At 44.2% G+C, this 14,755-nt stretch overlaps 1 protein-coding gene across 1 annotated transcript in view; it reads left to right on the forward strand.

Moving 5' to 3' along the window:
* LOC117731406 (membrane-associated guanylate kinase, WW and PDZ domain-containing protein 3) overlaps positions 1 to 14,755 on the forward strand; it is a 112,941-nt gene that overhangs the window by 30,149 nt on the left and 68,037 nt on the right. The gene's annotated exons all lie outside the window — the stretch shown is intronic.

A 14,755-nucleotide genomic window follows, 5' to 3' on the forward strand; every position in this document is an offset into this window, starting at 1 on the left:
GGACAGCGCGGCTGAGGATGAAAAGGATTTCCGCGCTGCCCTCCTCTCTCGACCTTCGCTGGGAGCTCGTGCAGAGAGCCGAGGCACCTTGATGCCTCTTATCAATCGAGTTCACGGTCGGGTTCTCCTGCACCGCCGTTACCTCCTCCATTACCTCGCTCTGTCCATACCGAGATCTCGGCATCATAGTGTATTTAAGCATACGGATTCTCGTGAAATGTGCAAGAAATATGAAAATGAAGAGGAACAAAACACTTTAGCAAGATTGCATGTTGCTAATGGTAACCGGCAGAGGCCACTCAGGCTATTAAAGAAGGTAGACTAAAATGCCAACTATGCCATTTACAAGATTCCAGTGCTAATAATAATGATGATAATAATGCACAAGGACGTTTTGCTCATCTCTCAGATTTGAGTAACTTGTGTTATTTTATTCAGTGGCAAAAAGCAACTTTTGAATAAGACATAAGACTTTCAGATGAGTTCATCACACTTTATATATAAACCGTACAAACTCACTACTTACTTAAAAAAAAAAAAACGATTCTAAAGCTTGATTGTACGATCCATAACTTTTATATTTAATGAGTAATATGCACATTTCCATCAGGATTAACTGCTCGTAACATTTGCTTTGAAGATGGGCTTTGATTTAATACGCAAGACCCAAAGCTGATTCTTTACCGTCATTCAGATGAACATTTTAGTCACTTAATCCACACACACATTAATGAACCAGCCAGTATTATTTATTAGCTGTACTTCCTACCATATGGAGGTTACTATAATACACTAAAGACGTGCCTCCTCCCTCCGTTCCACATCTGAAGAAGGGTGTTGTTACCATGGTAACCGCAGCCCTTATCACACTTACATGAGCAGAATTGAAGCTGCCAACGTTTATTAGAAAAACAGAGTTTAAAAGTGCACTCGTAAGTCAGAGGAAACTTGTTGAGACATCTTTATACATTTCTTAACTGGTAATTGCGTAATTATGTGTGTGTGTGTGTGTGTGTGTGTGTGTGTGTGTGTGTATACATCGCCTGCTAATTACAAGACTACGTCTGCAACAGTTACATAAAGAAAAAATAATTAAATGGGGTATGCAGCTGTTTAAGATACATAATCTGTAAAGAACTCAGCTTCGACACATTTGAAATATGAACAGATCCGCAGAGGGATATACATTATATCTAGGCATGCACTGTACACTACATTTAAAATGTATGTACACATACTGTGCATAAAGTGCACGTTATGATATCTGTACACCAACAATCTTTACACACTGTCAAGATTAGTAACAGCTTGTGGGACTACTAGCAGAGCCTAAAAGAAATATACATTTTAATAATTCATAGGAAATGGTCTCAGCTGAGTTGCTGTGCACACCTTCTCTGCCATCTACTCTGATTATCGCCGCGATATCACATTATCTATTAATAACGCGCATGTTGACAGCGATGCCATATATATATATATATATATATATATATATATATTTTTTTTTTGTCAAATGGTTCAAAACTCTGGAGGTACGGTACGGATGCTGTGATCTAACACAGAGCCGCTTGCTGAGGCGGAGCCGGTGGAACGACGTGCCGTTGCAAAGTGAGGTCCTCACTCTCGATCTGTTGCTGCCTCCACTGTGCTTGGACCCCACCGTGTGATATACTGAACAGCAGAGCGACGTGTGTGTGTGTGTGTGTGAGAGATGTTTTGACACCTTAAACCACCTAAAGGAGAATATGTCAGTGCTTTCCACATTATGAATCTCAGGTGCCTGTGGATCGGCAACATCTCCACCTCCCTACCCTGCTCAGTGACAGGTGTCAGTGGCTTCCCCACTCCGTCACAAATACAGCAGCAGCAGCTCTCAGCTTACCGAAACTCATTAAATTCTCTGTGAAACCCAACAAAGGCCTCCCCTGCCCTCCTACTCTCCACTTCCTTGGCTGTGCCATCTTTTTTGTATTTTTGTAATTGGAACGAAGGCAGTTGTCTTTAACCACACACACACACAAACACACACACATACCCACGTACACACACACACACACACACACACTGTTATTGATTGTAAAACTATGGCATCCTTTGCCAGCATTACTGCACGATGCTCATGTGCCGAGATGCGAAGACTTCCACTGAAATGATTATCGCAGTGTTTCTTGGCCCGGATTAGCCCCGTGGAGCAAATAAATCCTTAAAAGCAACTTTTGTGGTTACGGGGATGATGATGATGATGATGATGATGATGATGTCTCAGCAGTCTTTTGTGGTGCCTGCTCAGCTTATGTGCTGCACTAACATTATTCAAGGAGAATTACTACGAATAACTCAAATATGAAATTATCCAACCAGCGAGGTAATTCCTTCTGAAAGTTCATATTATAATCAAAAAGATGGGCCGTCTTGTTGGCGAGACAACAGGGGCTGATAGTTATTACTTCCTTTTATTGTTAGAATGAATCATCTTAATTATGGTCTTTTCCAGTTTAGTGATTTAATTGCCGGGCTCGGAGAGACGAGTTCAATTCTGCCGCACAAAGGAAAGGGAAACTAAGTCAATAAATGGCAGGGGTTATGGATTTCGAGGTAATATGAGGCATTGAAAGATGGAATGAACTTTACCGGAGCGTCGGTGAGTCAAATACACCGCACACTGACTTGAGGATTAATTGCCAATTTCGTTTTTTTTTCCCGAACTGAAAAGCTCCGGTTTCAGGGAAAAGTTATTAGACGGTTAGCGAGGATGCCCGGGGGGAGACTCTTCTTCCCCGGAGTCTGGAGTTTGACGTGCGGCTCGTGATTCTGCAGGAGCCTCGTCGTTTCACAGTTCTTTGTGGTGATTTGGTCTTGACTGCCCTGGATTTTGTCCTTCGGGCCAATCACGAGGTACCGTAATGTTCTCAAGGCCGAGTCACCCTCTCCATTTTTGGAGGTCTGGCATGTTGAGGGCAAGGTGATCAGAAAACCCCCTGAGAACCTTTCATTGGTGTTATTGTGAATCACCTTCGGTGCATTCTACTGCCAGGCCTTGTTGTTTCGTCCCTCGTGTGTGTGTCTGTATTTTTTTGGGTCACAGACTTTAGTCGGTTGCTGTTTTTCCGTCACTAATTGTTGTGCGGCTGCATTCTTTATTGTTATCATTTGTCGACTCTCACTGGAATTGTATGAAGATAATATGATCTACTGCTGAATAATTGATTATCAAAATGAGTTTTTCTGGAAATCGACAAATCTGTTAAAGGGCCAGTGTGTAGCATTCGAGGGATCCATGAGAAGAGATTGACTGTAATATTCATAGCTATGTTTTCAGTTGTGTATAAACCCCTGGAATTTAGAATTGTTGTTTTTTCTTTAGATATGAGCCAGTCTTCTTCACGGAGTTCGCCGTGTTGCACCGCCATGTTTCTACCGTAGCCCAGAACGGGCAAAGCATTCGTTTATTACGTTACCTGACCTGAAGGCCACCTGAAGGCCTCATGAAGGTCACATGAAGGCCTCATGAAGTCCACCTGAAGGTCACATGAGGGCCTCATGAAGGCATAATGAAGGCCACCTGAAGGTCACATGAGGGCCTCATGAAGGCATAATGAAGGCCACCTGAAGGCCCCCTGAAGGCCTCATGAAGGCCACCTGAAGGCCCCCTGAAAGCCTCATGAAGGCCTCATGAAGGCCACCTGAAGGCCTCATGAAGGCCACCTGAAGGTCACATGAGGGCCTCATGAAGGCATAATGAAGGCCACCTGAAGGCCCCCTGAAAGCCTCATGAAGGCCTCATTTTTGGCCTCATGAAGGCCCCCTGAAAGCCTCATGAAGGCCTCATGAAGGCCACCTGAAGGCCTCATGAAGGCCTCATGAAGGCCACCTGAAGGCCTCATGAAGGCCTCATGAAGTCCACCTGAAGGTCACATGAGGGCCTCATGAAGGCATAATGAAGGCCACCTGAAGGCCCCCTGAAAGCCTCATGAAGGCCTCATGAAGGCCACCTGAAGGCCTCCTGAAAGCCTCATGAAGGCCTCATGAAGGCCACCTGAAGGCCTCATGAAGGCCTCATGAAGTCCACCTGAAGGTCACATGAGGGCCTCATGAAGGCATAATGAAGGCCACCTGAAGGTCACATGAAGGCCATAGTTCTCAGACAGGCTCGTGAAACTGCGGTAACCGCCCACCGCTGCCTGACTCGGGTTGCTCTTGAAGTTCTGTTATTTTACGTCCTTGGCGCGAGGAGATTGTCGTTACCATGGGAACTGCAGGGGTATTCAGTTGGTTGCGATCGGCATCGCTAGATGAAATTAGATTAGATTTCCGATATAGTAATATCGCATGAGTGTCTTTTCCTGGTTTTGTGCTTTCCTTAATTTGACTCCCCCCGACTTTTCGAGCTCTTCTATCATTTTGCCTTTTCTCACCTTGTCATTATATCCACATCACTGATGTTATTCACCCCCCCAAAAATTATCATATTATGCAAATAGTTTGCGAAAAAACACCAATAGTATTCGAGGTATGAGGTCAAAGAGTCAGACGATTGTGATATCAATATCAGGAAAAGGAGCTTCTTAATACCATGAGTCCTATGTGATGTGGTCACGCCCTGTTCACTGTCCTCATAGTTTGTTATACATTTGAGTCTTTGACGGTGGAGGTAGCACTTCACACCATAACTCATGTTTGAGAAGACATCTTGGAGTCTGTTCCTTAATATCCGATATCTCTTTATTAGCCTCCGGACCCCGCGGTCCGCCCTCTGAGGCTGTGTACGAGTGTCTTGTCAGGCATCCGTTTTAGCTGCTTGTTGGACCAATTTGTGGCCAGCATTAGGCTTTCATTACAGGCCTCCCAGTGCACGCACACCTTGTAAGATGGGACTTAATTAAGTTTATGCTTTCCCTGGCAGACCCACGGGCCGACAGCCTGCTTCTGCTGCCGATCGCTGATTTATGTGGAGTCCTCAAGGACAATCTGCTTCCTCTGCACACAGACACGGAGCAGGACGGAAAACAAACGCTTGTTCACTGCCAGCTGTTATAGGATCATCTCTCAATATTACATGTTTGCGTCTTGGATTGAGCGTTAGGCAAACAATCAATACATCTAGATCTTTTTTAAGCCAAAATACATATACAAAAATGATTAAAATGTAACAACTTGGGACCGATGCCAGCAAAGACAATGAAATAAGAAAATGTAATAAAAAAGAATTAATACAAAATAACAAATTAAATCTAATAAAATTACACAACTCGAGTATAATAAAATATGTGATTTTTAATACAGAGGTGCTGTATTGTGCATTCATCGCCACATTGAATGCTTTTCAGCTTCTCCCTTCAGCCTGGAGGCCATCGAGCCTTTGAGACAGGAAACACCGCGCGAGTTGATCTTTCACACGCTACATTCTTCGGTGTCAATATCTGGGAAATAATGAATGCAACGAAACGGATGTGTCGCCCGTTATGATTGACAGGAAGTCGCACAACAATGACATCCAACGTCGAGGTGCCAAAGGATTTGGTGTCCGCGTCGCAGTTTGTTTTTATTCCTCCCGTTTTTCAGACTATTAATCCATACAAATGTCTTTTTAACATTATAAGGATGGATTTTGTCTGCTTTTGTGAACGTGTGCTGTCTTTGCTCCATATTTTTTTTTGGGGTGGGGGGGCTCAAGTGGACCTGCTTCGTGTTCATTATAAAGAAAAAGACATTTGTCTGCGCTGGGCTCCTCTTTGATGTGCACTTCCCTCGCTGTCAGCCACAATAAATGAGATTCATCTGAGAAGCCGAGCTAGACAAATAAATCCAATAAGGTTTTGTCACTCACTCGGTGTGTCCTTCAGTGACATCCTCTCCTCTTTTCTCCTGCTCGCGCTCTCTCTCTCTTTGGGTTCCTCTAATCTCTCTCGTTCCCTTTTCTCTTCATATCGGTTTTCTTTTTATGCACACTCGTTGACACTCCCTAGTGAAGCAGCATTTGTTTACCTTTTTCGGATTTGAACAGAAATAATTGGCGCCCGGCTTAATAATAAACAAATGTAGCCCCCGCCACGCTGCCACCTCCAGGGGGGTGGGGGGGGAGTCTTAAAGAGATCCTGACTGCTTAGCATGCTTGTGTATCACGGAAAGGTGCTGATGATGCTCGTGCAGCGCAAAGCACAAAAGAGTGACGGCGTCGCAGAGAGAGACGGTCTGCCTGACGCCGCACGCCTTGACACAACAGCGCATCCATCATCCGCCTCCCCCGGCCCGCGTGTTCCCGCGCCCGGGTTTCTTGCTCTGAAGCCACGGCAGGGCTGCAAGCTCCTCGCAGGTTGTTTTTGTTGTTGTTGTGGCTCAATGGCGCCGGGCACGCGGTACAAAAGATGGCGGCTGGCAAGCGTGACCTTGGTTTTTGGAGCAGAAGCGAGGGATGGAGGGACGAACCGGAGGAAACGCATCAATAAGGAGTAAAGTTGGGCCCATGCCCAGAAGACTCTTTGTTCCTGTCACAAGGTCATTGGCGTTTTTGCACACACACACACACACACACACACACACACACACACTCGCCATAGGGACTCTGCGGGAGTGCAACAGGTTACAAGTATCGATGGGCAAACTTTGAGCCCATCTGTGAGCTGTCTTACACTAATTAGATGTGCTGAGGATAGCGCAGCTGGGGCGCGACTCGAACGAGTGGCGCCGCTGAGAGGTGAACCGAGAGGAGCTCGCCGTGCCTCGCATTGCACCGACACCCCCTGAACACATCCGCGGGAGTTCTGGCTGGCTTATGTCCTCCCCCAGCAGAGATTTCCTGTAACTAATTGGCTTTGATGCCGAGGCGATGTGTCGGAGCTGCCTTTTTTTTTATCCGTTAAGGGCCGGCGTTTAGTTCAAACTTGGGTGTTTAGTCTCGCTGCTGCTGGGCTTGAATGCAAAGACACAGCACGCATTATTGTTTGGAAAATCTTCGAGCCCACTGCTTTGTGACTAACTGGTGTCATTTGTGAGTTGGGAATGACGGTGAAAATGTTGCAACATTGGAATATACTGGCTGCCTAGTGAATATGACATGATAATATATATATGAGTGCTTCAAACTAAAAAAAATAGCACACTGACTTGTTTGATTCACCTTAGTTTCCTCAAATTTACACGTTTTGGATAGTTTTCACAATTCAGTTCACAATGTTACAATTAAAAACTACTTTTCAAAGCTTAGTCTAACGAGCCGGACTGGTGACTGCAGCCGGTAATCAGAATTGTGAATAATCTCAATTGGAGCAGAAAAGTTCTTTGTGTGTGTGTGTGTGTGTGTGTGTGTGTGTGTACACAAGGCACATTGATTTTGTGATTCGCTGCAAGGTCGGAATATGTATTTAGCTCCCTTTCGCCGGCTCATCGAATAAACCAAATGCACTTCCTTCGCGCCTCGGTAAGAAGAATCGACGAACGTACCGAGAGAGAATTTGGATCCATGAGTCAAATTGAATAAATATGCAACGGGGGGGGGGGGGGGGGGCTGCTGAGATGCAGCCTACTTGCCGCCTGTCTGGCTAACAAGGCTGGCATCCTGCAGCTTTCCCTCTGAAAGACAGATATTTCATTCTTTTTTTTTTCTTTCAATGGGCTGAACTCTGAGCAGCACTGTGTGCTGTCGCTCGCTGTTAGCCGTCTCCCTGCCTCCCGCATGCTTCTCTCATTCCTCCTCTTTACCGAATGTTGATGCTTGTGTTCATACTCTCACCCCCACTCACTCACCGGCAGCGTCACTGAGTATCCATTATGAGCTATTCTTTGGTGTCATAAGACGGGGATTATATGGCTGTCGACATGCTCCACTGAAGACCGGTTGCATGAGCACAATGAAAACCCCGGTTTAGAATGAATAGAATTGACAAGGGGTCATGATACCGGTAGTTATTCATGTTTTTGTCCATTTACTGCAGAGCACACCCTGTACATCACAGCAGACCATGACACCAGACAGAATTTGTCTCCCCCTTCCCCCGTGTGCTTCACAGCCATTGGTTTCCATTCATCTCCATACAACGTGGAAGTTATAGATGACTATTGAAACTTCACAGTGATCATCAAGTCTGCATTGACTTTGGTCGACGTGACGTGGTTATGTAGTGTAACTGCAGAATGTAATAATAATAATGATGATAACAGAGAAAGAAAAAAAGGAAGGAATCCAATTAAATGGAACAATAATAATAAAATACAAATAAGTGTAATGCAACCGGGATGGATTAGAGGACTGAATAGATTATTATTTGTTTTCCATCACAATTAGTGGGAATCAATGGATGCCAGGACCTTATTGGCTATATTTGTTTTAATCTTAAACTCAAAACTATCTTTTTTTAAATGTTCCTTTTTACTTGAGGTCATGACCCCAACAACAGTATGAATACGTTTAACTGAAGCAGATTAGTGCCGTGGCAACGGGTCCATCACAACCTTTAGACCATGCGAAAGAAAAGGTTGAGGAGCCCATCGATTTTTTTATTTATTCTTGAGTTGTAAAATACACTCTCAAAAATGACCCATGTGTGGCAAATCTTTCTGTATTTTCCGATCCCAAAAATAAAAATTGACAATTAAATTGTTAATGAAAATAATTGTTAGCCGCGGCCTCTAAAACTGCACAGCATGCAATCTTAAAAAAAAAACACAAAAAAAACATAATTTGTCGTCAACCAAAACCCCTTCAAGTGTTAAGTGGTCAAATCTTCCTTCTTTTCTCTTTTATACCGTTGCATAATAATAAATACACTCATGAACCTCAATCTAACCTTCGATCAAATGAATTGAACACATCTACAGTGCAAGATGACCGGACGTTCATTCCCTTCCCTCGAGCTACGAGCTACGAGCTACGAGCTACGAGCACTTGATGCTTCTGTAGACGGCGGTGACCTTTCTGCCCTTTAATGTGCGAGTTGTCCAGGCGCATAAAAGTCACTCGACATCAGTTGCATCTGTTGCAGCAGTACTGACTGGCGGATTGCGACGTGGCGAGGGCCAGGGTGTGATAATAAATGTTTAGATATGGTTTTAATTGCCGGCATCAGTCAAGGCAGTATTAACCTGGTTAGAGGAAACCCAATTCTGGGCTTCTTTCATACAGCAGCCAATACGGACTCCCCCGGGTGCTCCGAGGAATGCTCTTTCTCAGCCACGGGGGCTTTTTCTTCGTCGAGGACTCTGAAAACCTGTGTTATTATCGTGTTCCCTTTGAGTGAAATGGAAACACATACCGTAAAGCCTGGCTTTCACACAGAGGATCACATTGAAAGTGACACAGCGGGACGATCAATACGCCCGTGTTGTCGTCGTCCTCCCCAACACTCGACGCGGTGTCTCTCGTCGGGTTCGCCTTCCTCGTATTCTCCAGAAAAAAAACTCCTGACCTACTTTTTAAAGTTCGACTCTGTATTCTCTCGTTATGTCTGCGAAGGAGGAGGAAGGGAGATCTGGGGGTGGGCAAACCGCAGAGCTCATCTCCCCGTGCGTTTTGTGTTCTCAAACGCATTCTCCAATGTTCAACTGGCCCAATTTTTTTTTTTTTTTTTTCGATGTGCACACTCTGTGATGCTTCCAGATGAAATGAATCGCGGTTAGAACCAGATGCTACTCTCTCTGAGGCGTACTCACTGCACACCATTTGACCGCACTCCCTTTTGACAACTGGTTTCTGTCTCTGGGTCTGGAAGATAGACGGTGGATGCGACTGATCGACGACGCCATTGTTTCATCAGAAAAACGGCAGCAGGCAGGTGACTGGGGAGCACACATTAGTCCCCGATTCCTCCTCACACTGTCGAGACGCGCCACGACAGTGAGGGACGGCGCTGTCAATTGGTGGGGGAGCCAGATCATGTTGTAATAAAAATAAATAAAAAATGTTATATCACACAGCCTGACATGCGGGGGTTGAGGCGTCATCCATTACGATGCCAACTTGGACGTAACCTTGTGAGAACGCTCCTGCTGAACACGTTCACATCCCTCAGGTTGTTTAGTATCAGACTGGGATAAAAGCTGTTACGTTCATATACACGCTGACATTCATCTCTACCGTACATCCTATTTGTTATGGCAGATGGAGTGAGTCTCACTATCGCCACAGACATCTGCTACCGGGAGGGACGGTGTGAAATCCAACGCACCCTTTGGCCGTGATGATGAATCAAGACGGTGAAGAATGTGTTGGTCAATGCAGAGACATCAACATTGTATCCCACTCCCCGAAATACTTTGGTTGATGCTCCTCGACCTCTTGACACCAACGCCCGGAGGCACTCGATAATTGCACGTACGCGATGCACCTAACATCCGATGTAAACAGACCCTGGTGATAGTCCACACATGGCAGGTGGATGGATGTAACAAACACAGGACATTCGGGCCAGAAGACCGCTGTACAAAAAGTACAAATGACATTTGGTCACCTGAGTCGTTGGTGTCTTCAGTCACGTGACTCGTCCGTCTCTCGCTAGTAACGTGGAGTTGTCACTCGGTCAAGTTAACGTCGCCATCGCTCTTCTCCGAAAGGGAGTTAGGGGTTAGGACACGGTTTCCTGTTTCTGTGTCACATGGGTTTTGCCTCTGTCCTGTCCCTTTTTTTTTACAAGACAGAAATCTTCAACACATTCTCACACTTAAATGGCATTTTGTTTCACACACAAATCGGGAGAAGTTCAGCTTTGTTCTGTTTTTAGCGACACACTTTCCCAAGCCAACTAATTGGTGTAAAGCCAAATTTAGCTGTATGTATATATATATATATATATATATATATATATAGCTAAATATAGCTGTAAGCTTTGTCAATATCCAATGTTGGCAAACGGAAATATAAATACATCATACACATTTCAACCGATCTGCTTTCATCCATCCACTCGATGTTCACGACACTTTAAAACGTTCACTTCCCGATGGAAGTTTATTTTGAAAAGACAACATGTGACGAGCCTCGATTGACACGCCGTCCCTGACTGGCGGTTAACCGACGGTAGTGAGGTACATAGAGCGTCACAGTTTGACGCTTAGGACCACTGACCATGGTATTTGACTCATTGAGGAGGAAACATGTCGTATTATTGTAAAAGCCAGCAAGGGAAGGCCTAAAGCTGCACGTTGGCTCTCGTTAAAAAGACTGTTTCTAATTTGGTGTTTAATGTCTTTTGTCCATCCAAGGCTGTGTCTCACACTCTGTTCTAGATGTTGTAAGAAGTATCTAACTGAAACAAACTGCCCAGTGTTGCCAACTCTTTCCCAATGTAAAATACTAAACCATCCCACTAGTTTGTTTCACAACCATTAACACCGGCAGCTCCCTACACATTCAGAATGTTCTGGATGAGAGTGAGAGAGAAATGTGCTTCCAGCCATTTTATAGACTAAATGTATAGGGAAACCATGTTATATATTATATTTTTTACATTAAAACGTGTCCGGTGGGGAACTTTACTTTTTGTATCTGCTACTTCTGGGACAATTTGTTTATATTGAGTGAAACACCCAAACGTTAAGTACACCATAAAAAAATATATTAACATATTTATCATTTTAAAAACCCAATAGTGCAGCAGTCACAAATGTATATCTTGTTGTTATTGGAAAACCCAGGGATCTTGATTTGAACATAATAATAATAATAATAATAATAATGCATTTAATTTATGTAGCGCTTTTCATAATACTCAGAGACACTTCACATAGTTAAAACATCCTAAAAGCTAAAAATAAATAAATAAGAATAGCTAAAATACAGGTAAAACAAATAAAACAAATAAATAGGGACTTTCTGAGTCGCTCGGACCCTGATAAGAAAACAAAAACAAACAATCACACATTAAAAGCAGTTCTGAACAGGTGGGTTTTGATTTGCCATTTGAATAAGGAAAGATCAGTGCAGTCTCGGGTGAGTTTGGGGAGAGAGTTCCAGAGGGAGGGGGCAGAACAACATGGAGTTAATATTGCACTGTTGATTTTCATTGCGCGGTTATGAGTGCGCCGTTGGGTTTAGGATGAAGCTCCGGAGCATCTCTTCATGGCCATGAAATGGCAAAAAAAATAAAATAAATAAATCCAGGCTTCTAAATCCTCCTTCGGGAAAACTGTGGGCGGTCAGCGTCCCGACCTGACATCATCCTCTCGGGGCGGCTGCTGTCTCCACAGGGAACCCACGCTCGACCGTCCCGTCTTTCTGGTCTGCTTTAGACGTAGCTCATTTCATGGCACTGTCAGCCAACACAGCCAGGAGTCAAACATTATTCCACCGCCGTGAAGCTTTGCGTTTGGTGGTTGTTTCTGGGCTTAGTCGACAGGAATGACCACCGGCCAGGTGTCAGTTGACCTTAATCACTTTACGCAGCCATTGTCATTCCCTCTGGCGATGCTGCCAAAACAATGGAAGTGCACACATTTCATGAAATTTCATGAAATTTCATGATTTTTTTTGCAGGGTCCATTGCTTGTTTAGTTACGAGGCGAATCCGAGATACGCCGTTTTAAGTCGTCCACGGTCACAAATAGACACCAGGCATTTTTTGTTCTTGTCATTTCTCAAAATTACCAAAAAGGTAATGGAGTCCCCGTGGAGACGGGCAGCCGATATGGCTCTCCTGTGAGTTGTACTCGATGGATAATGTTGCGGACCACTGCTTAGAGAGAGCGAGATGGGGGATAAGAGTGTGCGGGGTGGGGTGGGGGGGGGGGGGGGGGGGAGTGAAAAGGAGAGAGAGATAGGAGGACATGAGAGGGTGCATCAGTGTGGGACTGCAGGTAGCAATCACAAAGAAAGAAGAGTGCAGAGCAGCAGTGCAATATATTTACACAGTCTTTCTCTCTCTCTTACTTGTCAAATGCCACATAGTGCTCAGGTGGCAAGTATTTAATGAGGCAGAGCTGTGTCACCTGCACAGAATGTGCTCATATCTGCAAAGAATTTTCTTTTGAATCTGTGACGAGGGGATTTTCTACGTGCAGATTGAATTATTCTACATATATATATATATATATATATATATATATATATATATATATATATATATTCTTCAATTAAACACGTACGCTAATGAAAGAGCTGTGTCACGGATAACGGTGTTTTACATCACGCACTACATCTACGACTCGGCGGTGCACTCCTTTTTGGTTCACTTTGAATTTTTTTCGTCAGTCATATAGAAGCCCTGAATTCATCATTAACGATTTCTTTTTTTCCGTGAGTGAAGAAAAATCTGTGGGTGACAGGAAAGCCATAAAGCTTTGATGACAACGCATAGTGTTGCACCCTTACAGTATATGTGTGTGTGTGTGTGTGTGTGTTTGTGTGTTGTGTTGTTATATAGTTTGTGTGCACATTTATTAATCCCAGGAGAGGGCTGGCAGCGGCTACATACCTCCCAGGCAGCGCATAGAAACACACACACACACAGCGAGCGCACACAGTTTTTCTCGTGTGTGTGCGAATAAGTAGGTCATGCATCCAGAGTGAGAAAATAATGGATTCACATTCAACTTAAGTCACAGAAAGGGAGTTGGTTTTCCATCCCCACTACGAGAAATGTTTTTCAATTACCACAAAGCGCGAGCTCGGCTCACGCGGTGCAGCGTTGAGGGTGTGTTTGTATGCAGATGCATGTGGCTGTTTGTGTCCTGTGCGTGTGGTGATATTGTTTTCATGTATTTATTTATTTCTTTTGGGCATATGAGTCTATTTCCTGAACGATGGTTGGTGCTTGTTTTTCAGGCACAGATCCTCGTGGAGGGAGGACAGGGCATGAAGCTCTGATTTGACAGGCTCCATTTTCACATAAAACGAGTTGCTGGAAATCACAGATATACAGGCTGAGTAGAGGAGACATCACAGAGTAGGCATTACCTTTTAAGGCACTGTGGCGATGATGAGGACCGAAGCATACTGCAGTGTGTGTGTTTGTGTCTAAGAGAGAGAGAAAGACAGAGAGAGAGAGAGAGAGAGTCAGAACAAGGCCACATAGTATGTTAATGCCACATATTTCAGTCTTCTTTGAGTGGTGGATATGGGTCTGATAAATAATCAATATCGCAGAACACTATGATCCCTCGTAATGGGTTATTGATATGCTGCCCCCAATATTGTGACGTGTTCTCTTCTGATAAAAAGGCAGAACATTTACTTTCTCTCTAGCACATTTCAACTCTGAACTGTTCTGGCAGTCCAGGCAGAAAGTTAAAGCACTTTGGGGTCAGACATCTTTTATTTTTTTTCTTCTAAAATGTCACGAGAGGGCGGATTTAAGCAGGTAAGTAGGAAACAGCCCAATGAGGGATTTACATACAGAAAATAACAGGTGCAAGCCTGCATACATATAGAGGTTGCCACTCCTCAAATAAAGTGTTTTGCAGTATAACTACATCCAATGATAAATGGACTAAGGTGTGGTCGCAAGTCCGCCTTTCAACCTTGCAACAATGCCTTGTCAACATCTCGTGTGGAGTTGCTTTTCATGCACTGGTCATTTTAATATATTGATTCCATAACTTGTCTTTTCCTAGGGGTTTATTTATTTATTTCTCCTGAATTCACCAAAAGTCAAATTTCCCCTACTCAACTGAAGTGAGTCCCCTTAAGAGCTCTGAGTTTGGGCTCCACACACTGATCCTCAGTGAAAACCGTCGAGTTGCTCAGTTTAAGTCTCACTGAGGGAGACAGCTCTTAAGATTTTTAAACTTCAGAGGAGCCTGACGGACAGAGATGGTATTCTGTGAT

The sequence above is a fragment of the Cyclopterus lumpus genome, chromosome 5 (assembly GCF_009769545.1).
Source record: "Cyclopterus lumpus isolate fCycLum1 chromosome 5, fCycLum1.pri, whole genome shotgun sequence".
NCBI lineage: Eukaryota > Metazoa > Chordata > Actinopteri > Perciformes > Cyclopteridae > Cyclopterus > Cyclopterus lumpus.